We start from the raw sequence: 17,263 nt of genomic DNA on the forward strand, positions 1-17,263 counted from the left end.
GTAGAGCTAGTTATTAAACATTTACCAGCATACCACTGACTATAGGTGACAGTATTTGCTTAGAAAGCTATAGTGTAAATACTTATCCTTTAATCTTATGTGGGCATTTGCTTCATCTGCAAAATTAAGAGCTTAAACAAACTGATCTTTTGTAACCTCAACATTCTATGATTCTTCAGTTAGCTTGATTGGATTGGGGCGGGGGAGAGAAATGAAAATGATAGCACCCATTAGAGTAATGAGGCAGTAATGTCTTTTTTGTTTTTTTTTTTGGTTTTTTGGCTAGGCAGTGGGGTTAAGTGACTTGCCCAAGGTCACACAGCCAGTAAGTGTTATGTGTCTGAGGCCAGATTTGAACTCGGGTCCTCCTGAATCCAGGGCCAGTGCTGTATCCACTGTGCCACCTAGATGCCCCTATGAGGCAGTAATGTCAAGGAAAAACTATTCCAAGAGCCCAGACAAGATTTGAAGAAGAAGGTGTATTAGCTAAGCACCTCAAATCCAACCCCTTGGTAAAATGGAAAGAGCATAAGACTGGGAACAAGAGAAATGGCTTTCAGTCTTTGATTCACCGCTCAGTATTTCTCTTCTCTTAGCCTCCATTTTCTCTTGCATAAAACAAAGGGGTTAGGCTAACTGATATAGGTCCCAGTTCTAAAGGTCTAGGTAGTCTTGCTCAGTTGGAGTCTGGCGAAGGAAGCAGACTAATTTCCTGTGGATGGTATAGTCCGTGGAATGATGTTCAATGAAAACACCCAGATCCTTTTTCTGGATTCGCCACGAATGACTACTGGCTTTGGAAGAATTCTTTCCATGCGAAGGTCTGTATGTGTAAAACAGAACAAATAACCCTGTGCACTTAATTTTCTAGGTTGCTGTGTGGATTAATCTGTGTAATCTGCTAGATATTTTATCTGTCTCCAAAGAAAATTTCTTATTTTCATACTGAATCTCATTACACCAGTGATAAGGAAAGGAGGAGTTTTTATTTCATGAGTGAGAGCATCTCTGGAAGCAGTAATACAATGTGCGTCGTTGAGCTCGTGGGCTATATAAACTTTTTTTGTAGGTATATTTGTAGTGAGCTTAGCTTAAAAGGATGCCATCATTACTGGAGAACTGAGGTTCATTTTCTTTCTTTCTTTCTTTCTTTCTTTCTTTCTTTCTTTCTTTCTTTCTTTCTTTCTTTCTTTCTTTCTTTCTTTCAATATTTGGCTAGGCAATGGGGTTAAGTGACTTGCCCAGAGTCACACAGCTAATAAGTGTTATGTGTCTGAGGCTGGATTTGAACTCAGGTCCTCCTGAATCCAGGGCCGGTGCTCTACGCACTGTGCCACTTAGCTGCCCCTGAGGTTCATTTTCACCAGAAATAAAGGCATATGGTTGAATCTTAATGAGATGTATCCATAGTCCTGCTGATTTGCTCTTAGAAGAGCAAATCATACTACTTTCTAGTCCTATGAAACTCTTTCTCATGTCTTTCTGCAAATCAGAGAATATTTTAGAATTGTAAGGGACCTCAGAAATCTTCTCATCTAATACTCTCATTAAAAAAAAAAACGAATGAAGAATGTATTTCCAAAAAGTGAAATAACTTGCTCCAAGTCCTTTGAAAAAATTATTTTGGTCTTAATTCCTATTCTCTTCTCTGCTTCCTTCATGTGAAAGGATGCTAACCTTAGCCCTCTAATCTTCCCCAATTCTAAAAGGACCCAGCTGTTGCCTTAATTGGCAGGCATTTCCTTCCATCCCTTTTTACAGGAAGTGGTGACTTCTCAGTCTGTAAACAAATCAGTCAGAAATCCTAGGATTGAGCTCTTGAGGGCTTCTTCAGTGCCTGAACCATTCCCTCACATATTTTTAAGTGGGAAAGAAGCTATTTATGCCTTTTCTCCTGTTTTCTCTCAGAGTTTAGATTTGGGGCATGTCCAATCTGCATGGAGAAAGATTTGAAGAGTAATCGTGCTGTAGTTGTGCAATAATTTTGGCCAAAGAGAAATAATGGCCCCGGAGCAAGATCCTGGAGATAGGGAAACTATTTCCAGGTTAATGGAAGATGAGCTTTGGAGTCAGAGGAACTGAGTTCAAATCCCACTTTACCTCTTCCTGCTTGCTTGACCTTTGACAGCTCCTGTTGATTTCCTAGACCTTCTTTCATAGAATAACAATTTAAGAGCCTACAGAGACCCCAGCAGCCATCAAGTCAAATTCATACACCAAAGTAATTTTCCCTTCTCCCTGTTGTTCAAATGTCTGCTTAAAGACTTCAAAAATGAGGCAGCCTAACACCTCTCAAGAGAGCTAATTCCATTCCAGGACAATTCCAATTGTTTGGAAAGTTTCTTTGTTTTTCCCCAGACATCAGGCCCAAGTTTGCCTTTTGTCATATTCCACACATTGCTCCTAGTTCTACCCTACTGGTTCTGCGAAATAGAATAAACCTAATCCCTCCTATGCATGGTAGACTTTCAAGTGCTTGGAGATGGATTCCATGTCCGCACTAAATCTTCTTTTCTCTAGGCCAGGGGTCAGCAAATTGGAGGGCCAAATCCAGCCCTTTATGTGTTTTGTAAGCCTGGGAGATAAGAATGTGTTTTTTATTAATTAAAAAAGTCTTATTAAAAATTAAAACAGCTTTCTTAACTTCACATTTACAGAACATACACAAAACAGGCTATTTTCCCAATCTGGCCTATGGGCCCTAGTTTGTCAACTTTTCTAGGCTAAATCTAGGCCCAGTTCCTTCAACAATTTCCTCATCTGTAAAATGAGAAGAAGGATACTAGATAACCTCTAAGATCCTGTCAAGGTCTAGAATCCTAAGTTTAGAACTGGAAAAGTCCAACCCTCTCATTTTATAAATGAGAAAACTGAGGCTAAGAAATTTAATTACTAACTCAATGTTATACCAATAGTGTCTGAGGCAGGATTTTACTCTGACATTTTAGTGGACTTGGGATCAAGACAGGAAATAGCTTTGCTCCCTCAGGCAATAAAGGACCTAATGAGAATATGCTTGACAAAAATAATAGCTAGCATTTATGTAGTGTTTTAAGGTTTGCAAAGCAATTTACAAATATCTCACCTTAAGATATTCTCTCTGATAATATTTGTAAAAACTCACAATAATACTGGTAGGTTCAATCATTTCAGTCGTGTTCAACTCTTTGTGACCCCCTGGGCTTTTCTTAGCAAAGATACTAGAATGGTTTGCCATTTCCTTCTCCAGCTCATGGTAAAGATGGGGAAACTGAGGCAAACAAGGTTAAGTGACTTGCCCAGGGTCACACAGCTAGAAAGTGTCTGAGGCCAGATTTGAACTTAAGATGAGCCTTCCTGATTTCAGGCCCAATGCTCTGTGCACCATGGCGCCACCTAGTGGCCCAATGCTGGTACATAGATGCTATTATTTCCATGTACATTGTGCCGTTACTTAACTGAGGCAGACAAGTTGGGTGAATTACCAAGTGTTCCACAACTAATAATAGTCTGAGGCAGGATTTGAATTTAAGTCATCCTTGCTCTAGGCCCGTCATTTTATACACTGCATCTCCTAACTGTGTCCATAAAGCGAGAGTGAATAAAGTGACGCCAACAGTTAGATCAAAAAGAGAAACTTCCCAGAAAAGGTGAGATAGTTTCGTTTACTCTAGCTTGGCAGGAATTTAGAGCATGAAAGCTAACTGATTGAACAAAACACCAGGAATTTGCCTAATCTATGGGTAGTCCTTTACAGGAGGCCTTTCTCAACCCCTTTTAATTCTCATGCCTTCCCCCTGTTCATTATTTCCTGTTTTTCCTGCATACAACTTGATTTGTACATATTTGTTTGCATGTTGTCCCCTCCATTAGATTGTAACCTCCTTGAGTGTGGGGACTGGGTTATTTTTTTTTCAACTTGTTTTTGTATCCCCAGCCCTTAGCATAGAACCTGACACATAGCAGGCACTTCTTTGGTCATGTCCCCATTTGGTTTGTGACCCCATTTGGGGTTTTCTTGGCAAAGATCCTGGAGCGGTTTGTCATTTCCTTCTCCAGCTCATTTTACAGATGAGGAACTGGGCCAAACAAAAGTTGATTGATTGATTTACAACCTGTAGCCCAGGATTCCTTCACACTAAAAAAATTAAAGTCATAATTAGGGCACGGTAACCAGCACTTTTCACCAAGGCAAGAGAATGTAGAAGACATTGACAACACTTGTAATCCTTCCGTATCACAGAAACAACTAAATTTAGTGCCCAATTAGTAAAAATAATTAGGAAAAATAGGAAGCCAACAAATCATACACCTCCTTATTTGCCCTAGAACAGAGGCTGTTAACCTTCATTTGTGACATGGACCCCTTGGCAGTCAGGAGAAGCCTATAAACTAGACCTCTTCTCAGAATAATGTTTTTAAATGCATTAAAAAAAAAAAGAATAAACATATAGGATTACAAAAAAGAAAAAACCTCATTTACATTAGGAATACAGCTATCAAAATATTGTTGTTGGGTTTTTTTTTAAAATATCATTTTTATAAAGCTCACAAACCCTAAGTTAAAATCCTTTGCTCCAGAGACTTCAACTCAGATGTTCTTTCCTGACCAGGCCCCTGCCTACCCTGTTTCTTCTCTTACTGAGGCCTCACTAAGTAGCCTTCTGGTTTCCTGGAATCTACTCTACCCATTCTCCCTATCCAAATGCATATTTCTTTGAAAAACTGTCGATCTCCATTGATTTTCACCCTCCTGCTTTAGCCTCACTTTCCATTTGCTCCAGCAATAAAAGCTATTCATTACAGCTTTGATAAAAATAACTGTGTCTTTACTTGACTGGTCTATGAGGTGCTTTAGTGGACTACGTGATGAATGAGTAAACACGGAGGGAAAAAAGACATTCCAGGAACGTGACGTTTTACCTTTTTTTTCTTTGCTCTCTGAAATGACAGAGGAAAATTACTCAAAAGAAGGAAAAATATGAATTGAGTTGAGAAGACTTATGTCTGAAGCCCGCTCTCATGGCCTGCGTTATGGCCCCTACCAGGGCCATAAAAGGGAAACTGAGGAATTAAACATTTCTGCAGAGGGGGTTATTTATTAATTTGTACACCGTGGTCAAGATCAAGGATGATATGAATTTTTAGTGAGCTCTGCACAGGGGTGTACTGATAAATATTTAACAACTGGTACTTGGGAATTCAAGGGAAGAGGCACAGAATGTAACCATTACATATTTTGAAGTTCAATCTCTCCATCGCTTTCTAAAGACTGGACAATCAAAGAAATAAACCAAGCCCTGATTCATTGCCTTTGCCCATTTTTGAGGTATCAGTACTCATATTGAAAATTTAACAATTGGGTCTTAGTTTGCACTGACTTCAGCACATCCCCTGGCCTGGAGTTCCAAGTTCATTGCTTTTTCTCTCTCTTCTTCCCTATGATACCATCTCTTACTCTTCAGCACACAGCAAAGTTTCTCCTCCCATCAAAGTGTATTTATCACTGGGTCCTAAGCATCAGGGCCTGGAGAGGCCATGTGGTGTATTAGACAGAACCTTGTGCTAGGAGTCAGTGGGTCTGGGTTCAAGTCTTGGCTCAGGCACTTTGTAGGAGTCAATAATTCATGTTTATGCAGCACTTTAAGCTTTACAAAACCTATTCGTCTCAAGAGTTCTACGAGGTAGGTAGCATGAATATTCTCATACCCACTTCTCAAGTGAGGAAACTGAGATGCCAAGCACTGAAACAGCTTACTCATACACACATAGCCTCAGTTTATTCATAGCAGAGATTGCGTGTGTGTGTGTGTGTGTGTGTGTGTGTGTGTGTGTGTGTGTATAAGAGGGAAGGGAAGGAGGAAGTTCAAGGCTCATAGATGAAATAATCCTTATGTACTTCCCAGCTTTAACAATATCTATAAAAGGTATTGAGAGAACTGATGATGAAAACTGGCTTCTCTCACCCCACCTTTCTCCATAAGTCATTTTGCTGTATGATCTCCCCTGGTTTCTCTGGTTCCTTTTCTCTCTTAATGTTTTTTTCATCTCCAGAAATTTCACTGACTCCTTATTGTCCTTACTTTTCTCCAAAACATACTCATCACTTCCAGAACAACTCTATTTCCTCTCCGTTTTTGCATCACTGATCCATTGCTCCATTATTGATCTTCTCACCTTCATTTGCAGTTACCCATGCCCACTAGCCTCCGCACACATTCCCCAGTGCCCAAATTCTTTCCAGATCATTCATTGAGCCTCACCATCCTGGTTCAGACTCACCTTTTAGGTCCTCATTGTTCTACTTGCTCCAATTATCCTATTTGGCTTTGCTCCCCAAATCAACCATGACATTATCACAGAATTTATAGGCGGAAGAGAGCTCGGAATCCATTTAGTCCAATATGCCCATTTTACCAGTGGAGAATGTATGATCTCTAGAGGCCAATAACCTATCCCAGGTTGGGCAGTAAGTGGCAGAGCCAGTCACATCAAGTCCTTGAACTTCAGATATAATGATCTCACCCCAGGTGGCTGTTGACAAGAATAAATACCCAAGCATGTACAACATATAGAAAGACACAGGTGTCCAGTAAAAATAAATAAAACCTTGCTATTAAAGGGAATCAAAAACCTAAGAATTTGAGCAGTGACTACCAAACAATGGGACTGGTGCCATCTCCCCCCATATCCCAGAACAAACAAATACATTCCCCACATATTGTCCCTCAAAGCAATCCTCTAGATAGACTATAAACTTTTTTATGTTGTTGCTACTGCTCGAAGCACTTTTGGAAATCCTACTTTCAGAGTTAGTTAAGGGGATGAACAAGAAAATTGCTCAATTCATTCCTTTAATTTTAATAATAGCTAGTATTTATACAGTGCTTTAAGGCTTGCAAAGAGCTTTATGTATAATATCTCATTTGGTTCTCGTAACAGCCCTGTAAGGTAGACACTAATATTATCCCTATTTTATAGATAAGGAAACTGAGATTAGAGCGCGGAGGGAAATGATTTGTTCAGATTCATAGAATTTGAACTCAGACCTTCCTGACTTCAACCCTGGATAGCATCTCCTAGCTGGACTGAAACCACTATACTCATTATGGTTCACCAGTCCTGACCTCAGATACTTTAAGCTATTTCCAGATACCAAACTCACTCCTAAATGGTAAAGATTTTCTGCTGCTGAGAATGCACCCTAGGATCTGAAAGCAATTGCCAAATACGAGTTAGAGCCAAAAGAAGTGTAAGCAATGACAGTGTATTTGGTATTAAGTACATAACTTCCCAAGGTGTTGAAGGGGATAACACTCATAGGATGAGTAAGTTCTGGTATGTTTAGTTAAAGGAAAAACAGCATCATTATCTAATAGTCACATCATATAAAATTAGAGCAATCCTTTTTTAAAAAAAGTACTTAAAATATCTGTTGTTTTGTCACTTTCCACCAATTCTTCTCTACTTTAGTAGAAGGCATTACAGACTTACTGTGTCTGAAAAAAATGAATATGTAGTAGCCAACCTTGTGAACCTCTGAACTCAACTCTATTGGGCTTCAGATAAAAGGTATACGGTCAACTGCTGGGCCTTTATTCAAATCCTTCTGAGTTTGGCAGAGCCTTGCTTAAGCTTGGCCTCCATTGTCATGGACTATGTCAAGATCATTGCCAAGGTCACCTATGCACTGCAAAAGACTACTAGAGGGCTTTTTTTTTCTGGGGGCAGAGGAGGGAATTGATAGATTTGTTATTTCAGCAACATGGACAAGCTTCTTGCGTAGAAACTCCTTTAGATTTGCGACTTGTAGATAACTGATATCATAAAAGGGGAGCACCAGGAAGTTATGGAACCTACCTATAGTCACACAGTTGATATGTATCAGCAGTAAGATTGAGACCAAATTTTTCTGACTTGAAGGCCAGCCTGTCCTCTATCCACTCTACCCACCCAGGCTTGAATGAAGGAATAGTCATAATAGCTTGTGTCTTTCCCCAAAACAGTTCTATGAGGAACATGAGGAAACAGGCTCTCAATGGATAAATAACTTGGTCCAGGTCACATGACAAGTAAAGACTTAATTTGCATTACATAGTCTCAGAGGTCTCTTCTAACACTGGGATTCTGTAAAAAAAAAAAAAAAAATATATATATATATATATATATATATAGCCAAAACATTAATCTCCTGAAAGCTAGTCGGTAAAACTTCAGAAAACTGAAAGATTGATTGTCCTACAGTAATTTGCTAACAAAGGGACTTCTGGAGAATTGTCCTGACTTCCTAATAATTTTCCAACATTAAGGTTAAGCAGTTGAGCTCAGAAAGAAATTACATTAATTTCCCTTAGCAATAGATTACAGAACTTCAAAAGCATGCTTACCTGGGAGCTTACTTGTTGTGAAATCTGCTGTCTTCAAAAGTCTCATCTTTAGGGGCAGCTAGGTGGTGCAGTGGATAGAGCACCGGCCCTAAAAAGTCAGGAGGACCTGAGTTCAGATCCGACCTCAGACCAAACACTTGACACTTATTAGCTGTGTGACCCTGGGCAAGTCACTTAACCCCAATTGCCTAAAAAAAAAATAAAGAAGTAAAAAAAAAAGTCTCATCTTTAAAAGACTTAATGATGCCAGAGATGAGATTGCCTCACAGTTTGGTGTACTCAGAGAACACCAAACAAGCACAAATGTTGCAGTAATAGAGAATGAAAATATCTATTTTTCAAAGTGAAGTAAAAGTATTTATTTTTTTTTTGTATTTTAAGTGAAAATTCTGTCCAAGATGCTTTTTTTTAAGCAATGAAAAAGGTATTTGTTAAAAGAGTGGGAAAAAAATATTATAGTTCCAGGTTACAATCTTCATTGAGCAGTTTCCTTTTTTTTTTCTGTGTGCCTTAGCTTTAGTTTTGAGGTTCAGCCAAAAATCCATGTCATGTAGCCCCAACCAAATTTCACTACATAAAGATAAAGTTCCCTTTTCAACTGGTTGTAGATCCAAGTTACATTTTTCATTAAGGTTCTTATGCGTCCCTAAAGATTTAGCACAGCACCTGGTACATAGCAGGTACTTAATAATATTATATTGTTATTGATCAATTGATTGTATATGTATTTGTGTCTGTGTCTCTGTGTCATAGTTCTCCCAAGTATACAAGATGCCAAAATCATGCCATGTGCTTGAAGGCTGCATTAAAGTTAATTTAAAAAATCCATATTGCTCTTCTTCTCGAGGACCATACTCAGACTGCAAATCAAGTCAACAGGCATTTATCAAGTGGTTACTGTGCACCAGAACCATAAGTGCTTAGTGAATGATAATACCACAATGAATACATTTCATTCTGGGATACCTTGGAGAGGTCACTGCATCTGGACTTGGAAGGCCTAGGTTCAGCTCCTAGCTTGGCCACTTGCTACATGAGCAACTGTGGGTAAGTCATTTAACCTTTTTGAGTTTTAGTTTCCTCACTTGTAAAAATAAAGACATTGGATTAGATGAATTTTGAGGTCCCTTCCAACCTTAATCTGTGATATTTATGTTAGTCAACCATAATATCAGTCATGTCTAGGAGCAATAAAGTGTTTTATTACTGAGTTGTGCTGCTTATTTTTGCGATGTATTCATAATAGGCAGTAGGAGTAGTGCTTCCTAGAATAAATTATACAAAAGAGATGTATGCGTTGGCCTCAAATGATTCCTTTGCATCCAAGATCTATTTAAATGCATTCTTTTAAGGCTCTTAACTAATTCTTCTACTTGTGATCAGTTTGATCACACTCAGTTGGCTCACATTTTTTTTTTTTATGAGCTCATCTTGCAAGGAACTGTTGGTGTATAATTCTATGATCACTCCAACATCTCCCTCCTAGATCATTCTTGCCTTCCACTCTCACATATTCTAATGGGTTTTAAAGTTGAGGGAATCCAGCTTCCTCTACATCACAATAGATTATTGTGGCATAGATTTTAAAGCTGGAGGGAACCTTAAAGAACAACCAACCCAACCCTCTCATTTTGCAGATAAGGAAACTGAGGACCAGAGAGGTTATGACTCCTATCATGCCCAGTCTCATTAATTTTCAATCTCTCCCCATTTATCAACTGCTTCCCTGCTGTCTACAAACATACCTCTGCCTCCTGCATCCTCAAAAAAAAATTCACTTTGATTTATCTATTCCCACTAGGTATCTTTTCATATTTCTCTTTTTTGTGTCTAAACTCGTTGAAAAAACTGCCTATAGTGGGTATCTACATTTCCTTTCCTCTCACTCTCTTCTTCTTCTTTTTCCCTTTTTTTCTGGTGAGGCAATTTGGAGTTAAGCAACTGGCCTAGGGTCACACAGCTAGTGTCAAGTGTCTGAGGCCAGATTTGAACTCAGGTCCTCCTGTCTCTCACTCTCTTCTTAACGCAGAACTACCAAGTTTAAGCCATCTACCAGCCTCCCATCTATGCAGATAACAAATAGGTCTATTTATCCAGTCCTAACCCCTTTCGTGACAGCCAATCTCTAGTCCCTCTTCTTGACCTAGATGTCCCAAAGATGTCTTAAACTAAACACGTCAAAATGGAACTCATCATTTTTTCCCCAAAACTCTCAATCCTTACTTTCCTATTACTGCTAAACCATTCTCATAGTCATCCAGGCTCATAACCTAGGTGTCATCCTTGACTCCTCATTTTCTCTTTCCATATCTAATGTTTCCAAGTCCTATCAATTTTCTCTTCACAACATAAGCCTCTTTCCCCCTTCTGCACTCTCATACAGGCCCTCATCATCACATTCCTCCATTATTACAATAGTCTTCCAGTTGATTTTTCTGCCTCCTCACCGTAATCTACTTTTCAGTTATTAAAGTGACTTTCCCAAAGTTCAGGTCTGACGATGTCATTTTACTGTTCAATAACTCCAATGGCTCCCTATAACTACCAGGATCAAATATAAAGTCCTCTGTTAGGCATTCAAAGCCCTTCATGCCCTGGCCCATCCTTACCTTTCCATTATTCTTACCCCTTATTCCCCATCATGGATACATCATCCAGTGACACTGATAACCTGGCTGCTCCTCACAATCTTCCAGCTCTGTGAATTTTCACTGACTACTCCCTATAATTCTCTTTCTCTTCTACTTTACTTCCTGGCTTCGCTGGCTTCCTTCAAGTCTCAGCTAAAATGCCAAGTTTTGTAAGGCATCTTTTACCATCTCCCTAATCTTTCCCTCTGAGATTATCTCCAGTGTATTATGTGTGTGTGTGTGTTGTGTGTGTGTGTGTGTGTGTGTGTGTGTGTGTATCTTGTTTGTATGTAGTAGTTAATATAGTGTCTTCTCCTTTAATTCGTAAGCTCACTGAGGGCAGGGACTAATTTAGCCAATCTTCATATCCCCAGAGCTTAGTACAGTGCCTAGACAGAGGGTGAGAAGGCCACAGGTTCTACACCCCTGGACATAGTAGGTGATTAATAAATGATTTACGATTTGACTTCTTATCTGTTTAAAGTTTCACAAATAGTTAGCGTCAAAGCCAAGAAGACAACCCAGTCTGGTGACTGGTTAGTTTCTTCTTCTCCTCACCATTCCTTCATTTTGGATAGGTGCTACTAGGTGGGTGCTTGTCCCCATCAGGTATGAGTATTAATGATGATGATAATAACAACAGCCACGTAATGAGTATTTAGATAGCTCTCGTAGTTTTGAAAAACTTTTTTTTAATAATATTGCATTTGTTCATTACAACAACCATGGGAGTTCGGAGCTATTATTCCCATTTTCAGGTGAGGAAACTGAGGCACAGAGACTTTAAATGACTTGCTTAGGGTCATAATGGCCAATAACCATTATAGGCAGGATTAGAATTCAGGTCAATATGAAGATTTACCCTAAGCCTAGGTAACTGAGATCGGTGACAAATTGAAAGGCATGATCCAGCTCATATTGTTTCCTATGTAAACAGTTTCAATATATACGTGAATATTAACTACGTATGACCTATATTTACATATTACCGATAAAAGAAGGTGCAATTGGAAGAAAGATATAATTAAATACAACACACCAGCACAGAATATTATTTTTTTTCTATTTATAACCATATTCAATATCTGCCTACCTTAATCTAGTCCTAGGTTTGCTTTCTCTGGATCTATTTTTTTTTAATAAGAAGCTAACTCTAGCTATATTCTGGCTCAATATAAAATAAAAGACATCAAAAGAACAACTACAAAAGCCTTGCTTTAGGGCTATGTGTAGCTTCTCAGGCACTCACTACTCCAGCTTGCTCTCGGCCAACATTACAGAGGCATGAGAACTTAGGGAGAAAGCCTTTCACTACTGTTTTATTCTAACTGCTCTCCTCAATACTTGGCAAGCTCCACCTCCCACTGAAGTTTCTTCTGCTTTTCACTGTAGCCTCTTCACAGAGCTCTGTTCATATTTTTGCTTCGTTTTTCTTTGTCCCTGCTAGGAGAAACTGAGATGACATGACTTAATGGGATTTTATGACAAACAGTGGACACTTTTCTTTCCAATTAAGCAGTAATTTGTCACTATTTTCTACATTACTCAATCCTTTTGGCGCTATAAGATTGGAGAAGGGCAAATGGTATCCTGATTTTTTTTTAAGTAGGAAGACAACAGAGTTTGGGAATTTGAATTTGGCTGCTGGGAAAATTCCAGAATGGATCATTAAAGAAATGGTTGATGAACACGTGGAAAGAGAAATTGTGGCTTCACAATAGGGCTTCATCATGAACGTACGTGAACTTCATCATCCCTTTTTTTGTAGAAGTACTAACCTAATAGATGATGGGTTACAGTGTGGATACAGTTCACTTAAGTTTCAGCTCATTTTTTTTTTCTAAAATGCTTTGTACTGTTGCTGTAAAGATGGAGAGATGTGGGCTAGGTAATAACACAGACAGATACAAAACTGGTTGGATGATTAACTAACTATTTAATAATTCAGTGTCAACATCAATTACTATTTATTAAATCCTACTATGAACCACTCACTATGCCAAGTAGTATTACAAATAGAAGACAAAGATAGTCCCTGTCCTCAAGAGGCTTATAATAAACTGGAGGAGATGACATGCAAAGAAATAAAGCAAGTAGGGGCAGCTAGGTGGTGCAGTAGATAGAGCTCTGGCCTTGGAGTCAGGAGGACCTGAGTTCAAATCTGGCCTCAGACACATCACATTTACTATCTGTGTGACCCTGGGCAAGTCACTTAAACTTGATTGCCTCACCAAAAAAGCCAAGAAAGAAAGAGAGAGAGAGAGAGAGAGAAAGAAAGAAAGAAAGAAAGAAAGAAAGAAAGAAAGAAAGAAAGAAAGAAAGAAAGAAAGAAAGATAGGAATATGCAGGATAAACAGGAAATAATTTGCAGAGGAAAGGTACTATAATTATGAGAGGTCAGGGAAGATTTCCAGTAAAAGAAGGAATTTTAGTTGGGACTGAAAGGAAGTCAGGTACAGTGGAGGAGGAAGAGCATTCCAGTCATGGGAGGCAGCCAGAAAAAATTCCTGGAGTTGAGAGCTGGAGTGTCAAGAACCAAAAGACCAGTGTCACTAGATTGAAGAGTACTTGTTAAAAAGTAAGATGTAAAAGGGGCAGCTAGGTGTTGCAGTGGGTAGATCACCCGCCCTGGAATCAGGAGGACCTGCATTCAAATATGGTCTCAGACCAGACACTTGACACTTACTAGTTGTGTGACCCTGGGCAAGTCACTTAACCCCAATTGCCTAAAAAAAACAAAATAAAATAAAAAGTAAGATGTAAGAAGACTGGAAAGCAGGGAGACAGGTTATGAAGGGCTTTGAATACCAAACAGAGGATTTTCTATTCAGTCCTGGAGGCAATGGGAAGCCACTGGAATTGGTTGAGTATAAACATTTCAGTCACTTTTTAAAAAAAAATTCCAAATATTTCTCCTTTCCTCCCTTCTTTCTAATGAATATTTCATTACCACCAAAAAATTTAAACTGAAACGGTCTGTCAAGTAGCTTTTGTTTAAACTTCTATTTCAAACTTTAGATCACTTGTCGTCCTCTGACCAGGGGAGCTGACAGAGGACAGAGACTAGACCTATCACCAAGACTAGGGTAATCTCTTCCTAAGGAAAAAGAAGGTAAATGCAAGTAGAAAACCAAGAGAATGCAAGCTGAAGGGTCAGAATCAGGGATTTTCTCAGCCCTAAGAGGCAAGGGGCTAAGATGGACATGGGAAAGCTTTTTGTGGAAGTCAATATGGTATCAAAAGCCAAGATTCTTGGGGTGTGGTTGAGCTGACTCTCATAGTCTGCATTCTTAAAATTTGGGATTTTTCTCACAGTATTGGACATCTCAGTGAAGAAAATTTCCTCCTTGACCAGTTGAGTTTTGACTTCTGAATATTATAAGCAAATTTTAAATTAATTTCCTTGTTCTGATAGGAGGAGGTGAGGATGAGAATCAAATTTACTGCTTCTTTGGATCTAGAACTTTTTTTTTAAATCAGTGAGTGAATTGTTTCTCTACTTCCTGATCTTTCCTCCATTATAATCCCAGATGGAAGGTAGAAAGAAAATAAGTCTTTAGATCTTTGGGGAAGACTGTTCTGCAGGGGAAATGATGGCATTTACTTTTATATAGAGTAGCGGACAAAGAGCTGGTTTCCGAGCCAGGAAAATCTGAGTTCAAGTTTTTCTTCTGACACATACCAGGAAGTTGGGTGACAAAATGGAGGGGGAAAAAAAGCCCTGGGCCTAGAGTCAGGAAGACTTGAGTTTGGGCATTTATTTTAACTTTCTGTCTGACCTCTGTGAGGCATATATTTTCAAACAATCTTCCAATTAAATAATGAAGACTTATTTAGAAGAGGATGTTTTTTGAAATTTTCCACATAGTTTGTTCTTATGATCTTTACCTCACCTATATGCATTCTTGTTATATCAGTCATTTAATTGAATTTTTTAAAAAAATTACTAAGTGCCAATTTGTAAGGGACTGTGCTAGACACTGGGGCTAGAAACACATAAATAAAGTAGCCCCTATTTTCAAGGACTTTACATTATGCTAGGTAAGAGAGGAAGAGATAAAAAAAATGTACAAAGATAAGTAAAAACAAAGTACAAAGTCATATAAATTAATTTCAAGAGGGCAAGAACACCAACTAGGGGATCAGGGCCTCATGTAGGAAGTGGAACCTGAATTCTACTTTGAAACAAGCTAAAAATTCTATGAGGCAGAGATGAGGAAGGAATTTATAGTATTCTCGATATTGGGGACCACCTATGCCAAGACACAAAAGAACATGGAATGTCATGCTTAGGGAATAGGTGAGCAGACCAATTGAACTAGAAAAGACAATGTATGCGTGTTAACATGAAATAAAATGGGAAGGTAGGTGACAGCTATTTTGTGGAGGGTGTCAAATGGCCAGACTGAGAACTCTGTATTTTCTCTGAGAAGCAATTTGGATACACTGAAGATTTTCATGTAGGGGAAGCTATTTGCATCCTTAAAATAAAGATAGGAACATAACCCCATATGGTTCTCCTTCAGTGACCAAGGAGCTTCAGAAGACTGTGCTATATCCTCCCACTCTCACAAACTGTACCCACCACCAGTCACACGCGCGCGCGCACACACACACACACACACACACACACACACACACACACAACACCTCAACTGTGTATGATAAAGCAAAAGCTGATGATTCTTTTACCATGGCCAAGTTTTTTTGTGGTCACTGTGATCCAATCACATTTGTCTGGATCACATTAACCAGGATAGGATTAACTGGATGTTCCTTTGGGTGGCTAGATGATTAGGTAACACATTAGAGTGATTAGGTAGCACTTTAGGTAGGGAGATAAAAGTCAGGAAGATTCTGACCTCAGACTAGCTGTGTGACCCTAGGCAAATCACTCAACCTTATTTGCCTCAGTTTCCTCATCTGTAAAATGAACTGGAGAAGGAAATGGCAAACCACTCCAGTATCTTTGCCAAGAAAACCCCAAATGGGATCTCAAAGAGTTGGACTTGACTGAACCATAGCAAGAATGAAATGATTAGAACTATCATTGCAACAATGCCCAGAAGGGAAAAATAGAATTGTAACCCCACCCTATGCCCACCTCCATCCCCAAACTGATAGGGAAAAGACCTTAAAAGCTTAAAATCTCCATTCCATGTCTTTTCAATTTCTTCTGTTACTGGTTTTGCTTGCATCCTAGACATATTGCCAAAATCTGCCCTTATCTATGACCCCTTTCCCCAGTCATCACCAGATTCCCTAATGGCCATCTGTTTAACATGACTCACCCTCTTTTACTGGCAGGAAATATTTAAGAAGTTTCCATCCTAAAACAGGAGCCATCACATTTTCAAGGATTTTGCCTGGTTTTTGCTATACTGGCCTTTCACATGGGTTCTAATCAATCCTGATCAGGTCCTCTACTTGCAGATTTCCTGATTATTAAATATATGCCACTATTATTATGATACTCAATGCCTGTGTGCTTCGTGACTCCTAACTACCCACTCAATTTTTAACTTTCAGCTCTAAAGTCCCCAGGTTTATCCAAATCTAGTACATTCCCATGTCTGGCCTGGCCTTGGTTCCTTTGGTATTGGCTTTCTATTTCTTCTCCCATATCCCTACACAATATCCATCTGCTTTGCCACAGTTCCAGATATTGGCATTATATTGCTTAATATTATGACATTTGTGATCTACTTGGGCAAATGAATCCAAATATGTGATTTAATGAACTCCCTTCTCATTTCCTCTTCTTTACTCTCATATTCCTCATGGCAGTGACCAGGGTATAATCCAGTATAACTTAACTTAACAAAAGTTCTTTTATAGGATAAAATTCTCTACTTCATAATTAGAAAAGTACATAGTAAAGGTGTTTAAAAATAAAGGTGAGAACCAGGCTCATAGGGCATGTTTTCAAAAAATCTTCTAATTAGAGGGCATAGCCAAGATGGCAGAGTAGAGGCAGCAATCCTGTCAAATTCTCCAAACATTCCACTCCAAACAACTTTAAAATAATGTCTCAAATTGATTTCTGCAGTGGCAGAGCCATCAAAAGGTCAATGTGAGACATCTTTCTAGCCTAAAACAGCTTAGAAGTTCTGTAGGAGAGGTCTGTGACACTTGGGTAGGGACCAGCACAGAGTGCATGTGACTGTAACACCAATAGTGGGCCTTGGAGGCTGTGACAGAGGCAGCAGCAGCTTTGGGATTCCAGAGATGGTAAGGGGGTCTGATAACTGATTAGAACGACAGTAC

Source organism: Phascolarctos cinereus, unplaced genomic scaffold (genome assembly GCF_003287225.1).
Source record: "Phascolarctos cinereus isolate Bilbo 61053 unplaced genomic scaffold, phaCin_HiC Scaffold_9;HRSCAF=440, whole genome shotgun sequence".
NCBI classification, from domain to species: domain Eukaryota; kingdom Metazoa; phylum Chordata; class Mammalia; order Diprotodontia; family Phascolarctidae; genus Phascolarctos; species Phascolarctos cinereus.